The sequence below is a fragment of the Hipposideros armiger genome, unplaced genomic scaffold, assembly GCF_001890085.2.
Source record: "Hipposideros armiger isolate ML-2016 unplaced genomic scaffold, ASM189008v1 scaffold_116, whole genome shotgun sequence".
Classification (NCBI taxonomy): domain Eukaryota; kingdom Metazoa; phylum Chordata; class Mammalia; order Chiroptera; family Hipposideridae; genus Hipposideros; species Hipposideros armiger.
Window position 1 is genome coordinate 1,029,187 of NW_017731466.1, and position 13,856 is coordinate 1,043,042.

Genomic DNA, 13,856 nt, shown 5'->3' on the forward strand with positions numbered 1-13,856 from the left:
TGAAGTGAGGTCATATTATATTACAATTATATTATATTATAATTATATATTCAGTAATTTGGTGAGGACGTGTTATCTTCACTTAAGAAAAATACATATTATGTAATTCATTTATGAGAAACTATTGCCTTTTAGGTGATCATTTGTATCAAGGTTCTCTTTCTGTCCATTGAAAGGGCAACTTACAAAACTCAATAGTGCCCCATTGTGGATTGTGGGACAATTGACAGTTAATCAGGGTTTGCTATTTTTCTTTCTGCCTCCTTTTCTTATAAGGGTTTCTCTTTATAAGAGAAACTTTCTCTGGTTTAGAAGCTATAATGAAATTTCTTTAGGCGTTGACAAAGAACCTATCATGTCCATGAGTGCATTAATATGTGCATTATAGATGAATTTATATTTCTTAGAAACAAATACCTTTCATATTTCCTAACTTGGATACTTTAATGACTGTTTCAAAGAATAGAGAGGAAATATAAGCTACTTGTCCAAAGTGCTGTCTTATTTTTCCACTTGATGTCCCCAAGGTAAGGACATTTAAATCATAAAAAGAACATTAACGACATCACAGAATTCTCTTCCCCTCAAGGTAAGAGACAAAAATGGGCATAAAATATAATGGCACCCTATTTCCAAGCTTCAATCTCATAATTAAATCAATTAAATTTTATGAGAACTCTGTATATAATTCACACACTTGTTTTTTTTTCTTTCTATTATGGAATGTATATTGTGCAGGTCTAGAAGGGAGCAAAGCCTGAGGTTGTGGGCTTGCAGACTCTGTCTGATCCTTCAAACTCAACTGACAAAAAGTACTTCATCTGCAGTTTTGTCCATCTGGTTTTTGAACGGTTGAGTAACATTCTCTTCCGCATATTAAAGCTAGAGCTTCTTCCATCGATTCTCCCTTTCCCCCTTTATCCCAATATTTGGGGAGTGCCCTGATGGCTTTCCTGGGTGTTCTGGTTTTTTAGATGAATTGTCCTCATGATCTTAAATACTCTCTCGCAAGACATGTTTCCCTGCTTCTCACTCCTTCATTGCAATCTAGAGAACTCCTGTTGTGGAGGGCACTACCTCTGCAACTTAAAAGTAAACTTAAAGGTAAAATGATCTGAAAGAACAAAAACAAGAATATCCAGCCAGATGAGTTTCTAAAGTAATGAACACATCTTCAGAAAAATGTAGTTTCCATTAAAATATGTGACCCTGTCACTGAAGGCGTACAAGTCAGCAGAAACCTAAAACTGAAAATTCCAAAAGTGGTGGTAGTCTTATTCCAACAATAGTAATAATACATTTTTTTATAAGTCATGAATGCAATGGCACTAACTCTTTCAAAGAATAAATAATGATGGTTAAAGCAGGATGTGCTATGATACCAGAAGAGTGTGCAACATGTATAGACACTAAGAAGAAACTGAAAGCAAAGATGGAGCCAGTAAAAAGCTGAGAGGATGCTGCAACACAAGGAATTACAGATATACTGGTGGGCATTTGCCAAACCCAACTGCTGTGCAATTAATTAAACAGATGACAACAGTTCAGAGAAGCTGATCAAAAATAGGAGTGCCAGAGACTACAAATAATGGGATAATCACAGAATGCCCACCAAGAAGAAAACATAAGCAGGGAAATTTAAAAAACAAAACAAAAAACTATTCTCTAATCTGAAGGAAAATTTCATCATGCTATTATTCAGCAAATAAAAAGAGCCTATTTAGTTTCGCTCAGAAATCATCCTCCCTGACATATGCTTGTCATGATTTTACCCTTTAACCAAAGCAGGGTTTTCAGGGCTGCCAAAAAGAAGTAAGAAGAAACATTTAAAGATGAAAGTGATAAGAATGAATTTGGATCTTGTATTCAGACTTTTGAAAAATGAAGAATCCTGTAGGAAAAGAAAATCTACGAAGTAGAAGAAACAAGTCTTGAATTGTGGATTCTGTGCTTGTCTTCCTTGAACTTGCTCTGTTGGTGACCTGTGCCATCAGCATTGCAGGCATGGGTCCCAGAGCAGACCACTTTTCTTCTGAACAGTGTCCTTAGACCTCTGGCTAGGAGTAAAATTTTTAAAAAATTTCTTCTTGAACTCAGGTAGTGTAATTTGGGCCCTAATCCTATTAGATTTAGAGGTCCATGATTACAGATTCTTAAAATAAATTTATTTTTGCTACCCAGAGACTAGCAAGACAGAGTTCCATGTCACTTCTGCTGCTGGGTGGGAGTCTCTCTAGCTCACCCACTCCTGAGGTCTTTCAAGGAGTCTGGAGGCAGCTGGAAAGTCAGGAGCTTTAGCAGACCCTAGCTCCTGTCACCTGTTCCCACATTAACGTCAAAACCTAAATCCCGAGATAACTGAAACTGACAGCCCCTCCCGAGACCCTCTCCCCAGGCCAGCTGCAGCATTAGCTCACCGGTTTACCACTCTGGTTTTCATTTCTTTCTTTTTTCTGGCCCCTGAAGGTTTCCCATACTTTCTGCATGTTATGTAATAAACATATTTGTAAGTCATTTAAAATAAATGCATAATTAGTTTATGAATGTATCATAATTTATTTTTATTTATTTACCTGTTTTATTTATTGAACTGTTTGATTTTTCACAATTAGAAATAACACTTAGATAGACATCCCTGTACCTAAACTTTTATGGAAATACATAATTCTTTCCCTGGGATAGATTTCTAGTAGTGGATTGCTGAGCCAAAGGGTAAGCACATTTTGAAGGGTTTCACTTCAACCATACATAGCACACTGCCATACTTTTCTTATGATATTTACTTAATTCTTCCTTGTTTTATACTTCTTGATGGACTTAATTTATATTCTCTACTAGATTTTAAGCCTGATGGTCAGTAGATCCATAATATTTCACTGGTTTGAGGATAAATACCTCCAAAGCACATAATAAAAGTCTATTGGTTTGAATTAAAGCAAAATTAGTAATTTTAATGGTTCAGGATCAATAGTAGTGAACTTGTCCTTGAGTTTCCTTGGGAGATAACTTCAGCACAGAAATGGCCTCTCGATGCAGGCCCTACCCATCCAGGTTTTGTGCTAGATCTCCAGAGAGGAGAGGATAGAAGATTGGGGAATAATGAATGAATGTGTGGTAGTAAGAGAGACAGAAAAAAATGACTAATAAGTACATAAAAATATCTCCAATTTCATTAGTCATTATAGAAATATCAATCAAAACCACAGTGAGACACCACTTCATCCTCACTAGGATGGCTATGATCAAAAGACAGGCAATAATAAGAGTTGACAAGGATGTGGAGAAATTCGAATTCTCACTTCTTGCTGATAGAAATGTAAAATAGTGTAGTCACTTTGGAAAGTAATTGAGTAGTTCCTCAAAATGTTCAACAGAGGGTTACCATATAATCCAGCAAATTCATTCCTGGGTACCTAACCAGGAGAAATGAAAATATGAGTCCAAACAAAAACTTGTACATGAACGTTCACAGCAGTGTTATTTATAAGAGCCAAAAAGTGGGAACAGCCCGAACGTCTATCAACTGATAAACTGACAGGATAAACAAGATATGGCACATCCATACAATGGAATGCTATTTGTCCATAAAAACAATGAAAAACTGATGCATACTACAACATAAATGAACCCTGTAAACATTATGCATGGTGAAAGAAGCCAGTCACCGAAGAGAATATATCATGAGTCCATTTATGTGAAATGCCCAGAATAGGCAAATCCATGAAAACAGAATGGAGATTAGGGGCTGCGGGGAGGTGAGAATGGGAGTGACTACTAATAGGTACTAGGGTTTCCTTGGGAGATGATACAAATGTTCTAAAATTAGATTATGGTGATGGTTACACAAGTGTGTAAAAACTATTGAATTGTACACTTTAAATGAGTGGACTTCATGGTATGCAAATTATATCCCAATAAGGCTGTTTTTAAGAAAGACAGAAAGGAAAAGAGAGCTGACTTACTTGCCTCACCCTTCTTATAAGACTCCACATTCCATAATTACTGTTCTTATAAAGAGTTCAGGGCACCCTAACTTTCCCCTTCACCTCTTTGCCCATTTGTTTGTTAGTTTGTTTTTTCCTCTGTTGACGTCAGCATTGATTTACCCACTCTCAACCTTATTCGTTACCCTATTTTCTGATCGTACACTATTGTTTCTGCAGAGGAACGTGCTCCTTAGACTTCACTTGCTTAACAGCCCTTTCTGTATGCTGCCTGACTCTTTGCAAAAGTCTTTGATAGCAGGGACAGGGAGATTTGTACTCATATGATATATTCATGTGCCTTTGCATATAGCTCAAAGGTTATAGCCTCACAGACTGTGACTTTGAAATATAAAACAGGAATGATAAATTAAATGATAAACTGATCTGACCAGTTGTTTCTGAGACAATTAAACTCATATTACATAATCTTACTTAAGGAACACCGTCTCCTTCCTTTTTCACCTCCAAACCCACCTCTGAAATTGGGAACTAGGCATAATGGAGACATTTTCCACAAGATGGCATATAAACCAGAGTTTTTCTTTAAAAAGTATATCAGCTCCCTCTCCCAAGAACTAACTCCCTCAGTACTATCCTTCCCAAGCCTTCTACAACCCCACGGTGATTCCTAATAATAGCTCTTCTAAAGTTTGTAGTTTCTATGTATGGACAATTCTGTAGGAATTTCCAGAGTCTCAAATAGGCCTTTGAGCAGATGTGGAGGTGTGGGGGAGAGAAGAGAGGAGGGAGGAGAGAGAGAGAGAGAGAGAGAGAGAGAGAGAGAGAGAGAGAGAGAGAGAGAGAGAGAGAGAGAGAGAGAGAGAGAGAGAGAGAGAGAGAGAGAGAGAGAGGGAGGGAGAGAGAGATTGAATATCTCCTTCTGCTTGGGAGGGCAGAATGGCAATTGTGCTGTGGTGAGTAAAAGGAAACTTAGCTGAAGAAATAAGTCCTCTAGACAAGAGGACTGAATTAGGGGATTGAACTAATTGTCCAAAGAGATGGAGAGTAAACAGCAACCTGAACTCTGTAGATACTGAGAAGTGTGATGGTGAAAGCCATTTATTCTTACCAACCTATTCTTGGAGATACTAAAAATTCAGTTGGCATGAGAACTAAATAAATCAGTTTACTTATTTTTTTTCCAGTAAGCTCTCGCACAGTCCTTTTTCTATTTTTATGATTTTATGCATGTGCTTTGATACTTTTCTATTTCTTTTCCCCATTTTCTCTCAAGAGCTTACTCTTCTTAACCACGAAGTGCAATGATAGGAAACATACATTTATTCAAGATAGCATAAGGAGCGGTTTACATTTTTTCTTCACTTTGCCCAAAGGGGAGTTATTCTTCCTTTTAAGGTGTTTCCAACTACAAAATTAGGGAAAGAGGGAGGACAGGCCACACACGGAGAATTTGCACTCTGGTTGACTTGAGTTCACTTTTAAATTTAGAGCCAGAAAGCTTGAAACTAAAACAAACTGCAATGCATTTGGCTGTGTGTGGCAGGAAATGAGCTTTCCTATGCTGAAATCATAAAATAATTTATCATAAGAAATCTTCTTTAATGATAAGTAATAGCCTTTTCAAATCATAAATTTTACTTTATTTTTTGTTGTTTCAAGACAGACCTTAATTTGCTAGCTAGGCAGAATAGCCATTATTGAGGGAAAGGGAAAGGGACCACACTCCAAGTGAACCACCCGCCCTGACACTGGCATCAGAAGTCTAGTGCTTGGGGTAAAGGATCCTCGAGTGCAGAAGAGAGGTGATTGCCATATAAAGAAGGGAGAACCTAGGAGGAGAGTAACATCGAGACAAAGAGCCCAGCGCTGAGCTCTGGGGACACCAACAAATAGAGGAAAAGCACAGGAGGAAACGGCAGCAAAGGAGATGGGAAGCAGCGAGTGAGGTGGGACCAAGCCAGAGGGATGCTTCAGCACGTCCAGGCTCTCAGCTGCCTTGAATATTCCATACCTGGGAGCCTGTTTGCCAAGTCAGTTAACTTTACAATTCCACCTTCAGTTGAGAATTCCAAAAGGACTTCCTCATACTGTTGCTACGAATGAAAGAGAGCAAGAACACTATAAAACGGGAATCGTTTTTAAAACCTCAAAAATATCAAACACAAACCATGGAATTAGCTTCAGTATCAGAACAACATGTAGCCTGATGATCGAGTCACTGAGAATCAACCACTCACTTCCTAAAAAGAAGGAATTGTATCTTGGCTTCTCAGATTTAGTGTGTGGCAACAGAGCCCCTTGATACCTACATTTATTGATCATGTCTTCAGTTACTACAAGAATTTCATGACCAAAATTCATGACCTCTGAGCAAAAGGCACTTTGCACATTGAAATTCAAAAGCAGATTCTTTCTACAAACCAGTTATTTACTGAGATCTTTGAGCTAGTAATGTCAGAGTGACATAGAGTGGTCAGCAAGTGTCTAGTGAATTTTTGGTAAAGAAATTCATTCCCACAAAATAATTTTTTTATTCTTTTAATGGAAGCTTTGCTTTTTATTTTCCCAGAGCAGTCTAATATTTAGTAATTCCAGGTATGACACATGGGCTCAGACAAAAATATTCACATTGTTTATAACTTTGTAAGCTACTGACAAAGAACATGAAAAATATTACATTTCTTTCTATCTTCAAGCATTTATTTATTTAACAAACACTCATCAATTTCTGCCTGTATTCCAGGCTCTGTACCAGGCCCTAAGAATAGTGAGAGGAGCAAAACTTAGTTCCTGGGTTCAAGTTCACAGACATTCATGAATAATTATAGCAAGTGACACATACCTTGAATTGTCTTCAAGGTCCTATAGAAACTCAAAATGGAGACGATATACAAGTAAAGGAGGACGAGTAGGAGTATGCTGGGCAGAGTCTGAGAGGAAGGACACTCCTGGCCGAGGAGCTGTACCTACAAAGACAGGAAAGGGCCACCCCACACAGAACAAACAGAGCAGATGGTCCCCTCTGGCTGCGCCCAGGGTACAGAAGGAGAGCTGGGGAAGAGCCCGGATAGGTCAGTGGAGCACCACGGAACTGGTGTGTCATGCTAGGAGTTTAGACCACCTCCTGCAAGGAATAGGGAGCCACCTAAAGAATCTAAGCAGGTCATAATCAGATGTCTGCTTAGATTCCTCTGTGCAGAAAACAGACTGGAGGGGATAAGACTGGAAGCAAAGAAACAAGTTAAGAAGGTGTGCAATTGTCCAGACAAGAGCAATGAACACAATGGAATAATATTTAGCCATAAAAAGAATTAAAGTACTGGTAGATGCTACAACACAGATGAGCCTCAAAAACAGTATGCTACAGTCTCAGAGATGTAGAGGAAAAACTGATGGTTGCTAGTTGGGAGGGGGGTGGGGATGAGGGAAAAGGGGAAGGGATTAGACAGCATAAATTGGTAACTACAATATTGCCACAGGATATGAAAGACAGTTTGGAGAATATAATCAATAATGTAAATATTTTGTAGGGTGTCAGATAGGTACACGTCTTGTTAGGGAGACCACTTCATGGATGGTGTAGATGCTTGATCAGGGCACTGTACACCTGAAGCTGAAGTTGAATAATATTGTATGTCAACTACAACTTTATATACATATATATATATATATATACACACACACACACACATACACACACAATATGGAGTATAGTATAGGGAGTAGAGTCAATGGAATTGTAATAGATATATATGATGTCAGAGAGGCAATAGATTGGGGAAGGGGGGTTATCACTTTGTGAGAGGTGAAATGTATAACTATTATATTGTTTTATACACCCGAAACTAATTTAAAAAAGAGAAAGAAACAGTATGCTATGAGTAACAAGAGCCAGTCACAAAAGGCCACATATTGTATGTTCCATTCATATAGAATGTCTAGAATTGGCAAATCTATGGAGACAGAAATTAGATTAGTGGTTGCCAGGGGCTGGGAGGAGGAGAGATTGGGAGAATGGCTAAGCGGTGCTCTTTGTGGGTGATAAACATGTTCCAGAATTGATTGTGGTAACACATGCACAATTCTGAATGTACTAATAGCCATTGAATTGCACACTTTAAAAGGGTGCATTTTACATGTGAACTACATCTCAATTAAAAAATAGTTTTTTAAGGAAAAAACAGTGAGGCTGGAATGCGAGTGGGGACAATTCTCTGATTCTGACCTGCAGAGCTGGGTGCACGGGGCCGCAAATCGGGACAGGGAATTTGGATCAATGACAAGGTCCTTTCTGGATTTTTCTGGATGTGGTTTGAGGTGCCTGTGGAGCATCAAGATGGTGATGAACACTGGCAGGGGAGCTTATGAGAGAGAATCCAGAGACAAAGATGTGAAAGAAGTCAGCATACACTTTGTACTTAAATCTATTGAAGTGAATACAACAAACTAAGAAGTGCCCCTGGAAAACGAGGCGGGGGCCAGACCACTAAGGAATGTCATGTTTAAGGAATAGATAGAAGAAGAGGTGCCCTCAAAGGATGGTGAGAAGAAGTTGTCAGAAAGCAAAGAGGTAAATAAATACCCTAACAATTGCTGAGTCCAGCCGGGTCACTAACTCAGTGTCTCAGAATACTTGGGAGAATCTCTAAACACAGTTTTGCTAAATCTGGGAATCTGATGGTCAAGTGCACCATCCTGGACTCTGGAAGATCGCCATTGCCCATTAGCTGGACACTGACCACCAGGTTTCTGCGCTTTCATGTCTTTGCTCACCTGTCACATGGTTGGGGACTCCGTGCTCTCTTAACTGTGCCATTTTCATTTTTCCTTGCTCTGCAAATGAAGTGGTTATGTTCAGCTTTCATCATAATTAGCAGTCATTTAGTTCAAGTGCTTTATCATTAATCTTTTATGCTAATTAATCTTTTTATATGTTAACACATCACAAAACACGTGAAAGCAAACCATTTTTCTTACTAGAAAATTACATTAAGCTCTTCAACCTACAAGAAGGATGGAAAGAAAGAAAGCTAGACAAATCTGGCCTCAGACAACCTCCATTTGCTGAAAAACTGACTCTCGGGTCTGCATTACATTTTTGCATTCATAAAACTGGGAAAATAAGCTCACCCAAACCATAGCTTTTCCCATGTTATCTCAGCTAGCAAGGCATTCCTTCCCAACTGGCTAATGGTTTAAAAAAAAATAAAGATATTCAATACTCGTTTCTATATCTAATCAGCATTTTTTATTTGAATTTTAAATGTAGAATTGTCAGCAAATGCTGCTAAGGCAGGCGCTCCAGATTATGTCATTTTTATGACTACCTTTCCAGCAATAAAAAAGCCTTATGTGTAAGTCCTGCTTGGTTATTTTGAATAATCTCCTTCACATATTTTTCCTGTCCTGATCCTCAGTCTGGAGAGAGATCACTGGGGTTTAAATTCTGATATCATTTCCCTAGCTATGTGGCTCTGGGGAATGTCACTCTATCTCTTGTTTTCTCATTTCTAGAATGATTGATGCTCTTTGGGGTTGCTTGAAGATGATATGAATTCATATTTGCAAAATGCTTAGAACTGTGCCCGAAATAGAGTAAATGCTCGATAAATGTTATTAATACAGCAGTCCCCACTTACCCATGGGGAATACACCCCAAGACCCCCAGTGGATGTCTGAAACTGCAGATAGTACCAAACCCTATCTATACTGTGTTTTCTCCTATACGTACATACCTGTGATAAACTGATAAATTAAGCACAGTATGAGATTAACAATAACTAATACTAAAATAGAACAAGTATAACAATATACTGGAATAAAAATTACATGAATGGGCTCTCTCAGCAAACTAGCACAAATTTCTTTTTCCATCTTCATGATTTTACACATAGAAGAGTCATTCCTACCGTAGATCTTAGCAACCTCAGCATACGGTCTTTTTCTTTCCTTATTAAGTCGAGAACTTGCACCTTTTCACTTAAAGGAAGCACTTTCAGGCTCTCTTTGACATATCCAAATTGCCAGCATCACTACTCTTGCACTTCGGAGCCATTATTAAGTAAAATAAGAGTTAGTTGAACACAAGCACTGCAATACTGCGACAGTCGATCTGATAACCCAGATGTCTGCTAAGTGACTAATGGGTGAGTAGCTTTTATAGTGTGGATATACTAGACCAAGGGATGGATGACTCAGGTCCCGGGCCGGACCTCACAAGATTTCATCACGCTACTCAGAATGGTGCACAATTTAAAACTTATGAATTGTTTACTTCTGGAATTTTCCATTTAATATGTTCAGACTACAGGTGACCATGTGTAACTGAAACCACGGAAAGCGGAACCACGGATACGGGGGAACTCTTGTATAGTAGATACCATTACTATCAATGTTCCCCAAGACTAGAGGCATAGAAAGGCAAAGCTACCCAAATAACATAGCGGGACTTAGACTCCTGTCCCCATCTATTGGGAGTTCAGATGTTTCCGCTCGGCCACTGGACCAATAACAACCCAGTACCTTAGTGAACACCCCAGGAGGACACTGGGCGGTGCTGAATCATGGAGAGGCTCTGAGGCCAGAGGACTGGGAAAGGCCCGCCCATGAGCCTACCACGGTGAGAACCAAGCTCTCAGCTGGGTAACCTCCAGCTCCGGGATGCAGCATAAACCATCTGTTTACAGTCAGCTTTCTGTATTCGTACATTCTGCATCTGCACAGTCAACCAACCACAGATTGAAAATATTAAAAAGAAATTAAACAAAAAAAAACAAAAAAAACACACCTTATACTGTTGCTGCAGTGTACAGTGCAACATAGTTAGGCCTATGATGGTTGCATCTGTACTGAACATATCAGACTTTTTTTTTCTTATCATTATTCCCTAAACTATACAGTATAACAACTATTTACATAGCATTTACATTGTAGTAGGTATTGTAAGTAATCTACAGGTGATTTAAAGTACACGGAAAGATGTGCATAGGTTATATACAAATACTACACCATTTTATATAAGAGTCTTGGGCATCTGTGGATTTTGGTATCCGCAGGGACCCTGGAACCAATCCCCTACGGATACCTAGGGATGACTGTGTTTGTTTTTCACCTAGGTACAACTGAATACGTCTCTGGTTTTCTCTTTAAGATGGATTCCTAAAAGGGGAACTATTGGGTCAAAGGTTACAAATTATTTTTTTGGGGGGTCTCATGGTACACCTTGCCAAATTGCTTTCAAAAATTGGTACAACAAATTTGGTTGTACCAATTTCTACAGCTTGCTATAAGTAGTGATTGAGAATGCTTGACCTCACCCTTATTAATGTTGGATATTTTCTTTAACAAACCTGTCAAATCTGCAGGGTGAAAATGGTGTTTCGGTGTCATTTTAATTTGTATTTATTGAAGGTCCAGGTAGGTTAAATGGTTTTTTTCCTACATGTTTATTGCCTATGTATAGTGTGTGTGTGTTGTTTATATCATTGGCCTGCTTTTCCATTTAGTAGTTCTTTTGAGGTTTTTCTTATTGATTTTAAGTATTTTTATGTTTTATGAATACTAACCATTTGTCATATTTATTACAAATAAGTTATCCCACTTGGTTATTTGCCTTTTAATTCCTTCATAGTGTACCATAGATTTTTAAAAACACCATAGTATCGTTTTATTGGTAATGCTGTTAAACCTATTGATCTTTTCTTTTGTGATGTTTTCCATGGCTTTTATGCCATTTCAGTCAAGTCGCACCTCAGACTTTGCCCTTTCAATCAGAAGTTCTATTCATTGTGCTGTTGATGGAAACCCTTAGGACCACCTTCCCACAGCATAACTACCACCACTCTGGCCACCTCCATCCAGATTTAGGTCATCTATATATGCTTTTCCAAATGGTATTCTGCCATCTTTTTCTACTTAAGACCCCAACATTATGAGAAACAGTCAACCTGTGTGACCTGGGCTTTGTGCAGGCATTTTTGGGGTCCTTCTATAAAGAGATCCAGGCCCCTTTTCTGTGTCATTTAAAAGCCACTCTGAGCATTTCCTTCGTGCATGTGATGGGAATTTGATTTGTCTCCAGGTGCATCACCTTGCATTTCTCCCCATCAGGGCCTGGCTTCCATTTACTTCTCATTCACATAGATTTTAAGAGCCAGCACAGTTGGGTGCCGTAGGAAACCTGTAAAATTAGCTATGTACTTCTTCTCCAGAGCAGCTATAAATATCAAGAAAAGGATTTGATTCCTGAATACTCCGATCGTATTCAGAACAAGGCCATATAATAATTATCATTACAAATAATTTCTATAGCAGTTTACAGGGTTTTATTTATTTATTTATTTATTTATTTATTTTGCTTTTTTTGTTGGTTTTTCTTATCAACTTTAACTCATTTGATCTTCAAAATGGTCAGGCAATTTATTTTCCTCATTTTCCAAATGAAGAATCTGAGTGTTTAAGTGACTTGTTCAAGACTGAAGACCCAAAAGATATGAAGCTAGGTCTCCTGACACAAATCTGATGTTATTTCTGTTAAAACTTATCTATTTCTAATCCAGTTTTCTGTTCATTACATTATCTTTTTTCCTTCTTATAAATTTATCTTTTTATATTGAAGTAATTTCAGATTTACAAAATGTTGTCATAATAGTACCAAGAATTTGTGCATACTTTTCACTCAGCTTCCCTAAATACTAACATTTTACATAACTACAAGTCAGTCTTTAGACTTCATTTATATTTCACCAGTTTTCCCATTAACATTCTTTCTCTGGTCCAAGATTGGATCTCAGATCACATATTACGTTAGTTGTTCTATCTCCTTCATCTCCATTTATCTGTAACAGGTCCTCAGTCTTGGCCTTTCATGACCTTGGCACTTTAGAAAGGTACTAGCCCTACCAACCATTGTCACCCTGATAAACTTTACTTTAAATAAATAAATAAATAAATAAAACTTAATAAAATGGGTATAGAAGGAAAAAAGAAAGAACAAGAAAAGTACTAGCCTACTACTACTGTTTCTCTATTTGGGTTTGGCTGATGTGTCCTCATAATTAAAGTCGGTTATGCATTTTTTGGCAATAATATCACAGAAGGGAGGTTGTGTTTTTCTCAGGACACCATGTTAGGAGGCACATGGTGCCAATTTGTCTAATTACTAATAATGTGAACTGTGATCACTAGGCTAAGTGGTATCTTCCAGGTTTTCCCACTGTAAAAATATTATTTTCCCTTATTTAATGAATAAATATCTTCACAGTAGATCCCTTGTGACTACACAAATACCCTGTTTCACATCATCTTTCTGCTCACCACTGTTAATTGACTGAACAGTGATTTTCTATTTCCATCATTCTTTCTTCATTTATTAGTGGAAATTATTGTGTAAAAAAAAAAGCTGTTCCTCTCGCCCATTTATTTTTCAATTATTTATTTAAATCAGTACAAACCCCCATATTATTATTTTATTGCATGGTTTAATCTGTTAACATCATTATTTGGTTGTTCAAATTACCCCAGACTTGGCTATGGAGAGCTCTTTCAAGTTGGCTCCTGCTTCATTTTGACATGTTACCATTTTTCTCACTTACTGGTTCCAAAAAAATGTTCCAGGCCAGTCTTGTAGTTTCCCATCCTCAGCCCTAGAATTAGGCATTTTCTAAGGATATCTGATTTCATTTATTGAAGGATGATATTTAGAACCCAAGCTTTTGTTCTACATATGCTCCTAGGTAGTGGGGTTTCATTGCTTCTAGGCATTCTCAGCAAGCAGAGATAAGAGATACATGTATACACACACACACACACACACACACACACACACACACACATATACACACACACACACACACACACACACACACACACACACACACACACACACCCCTATATTGATTTCTATATTGG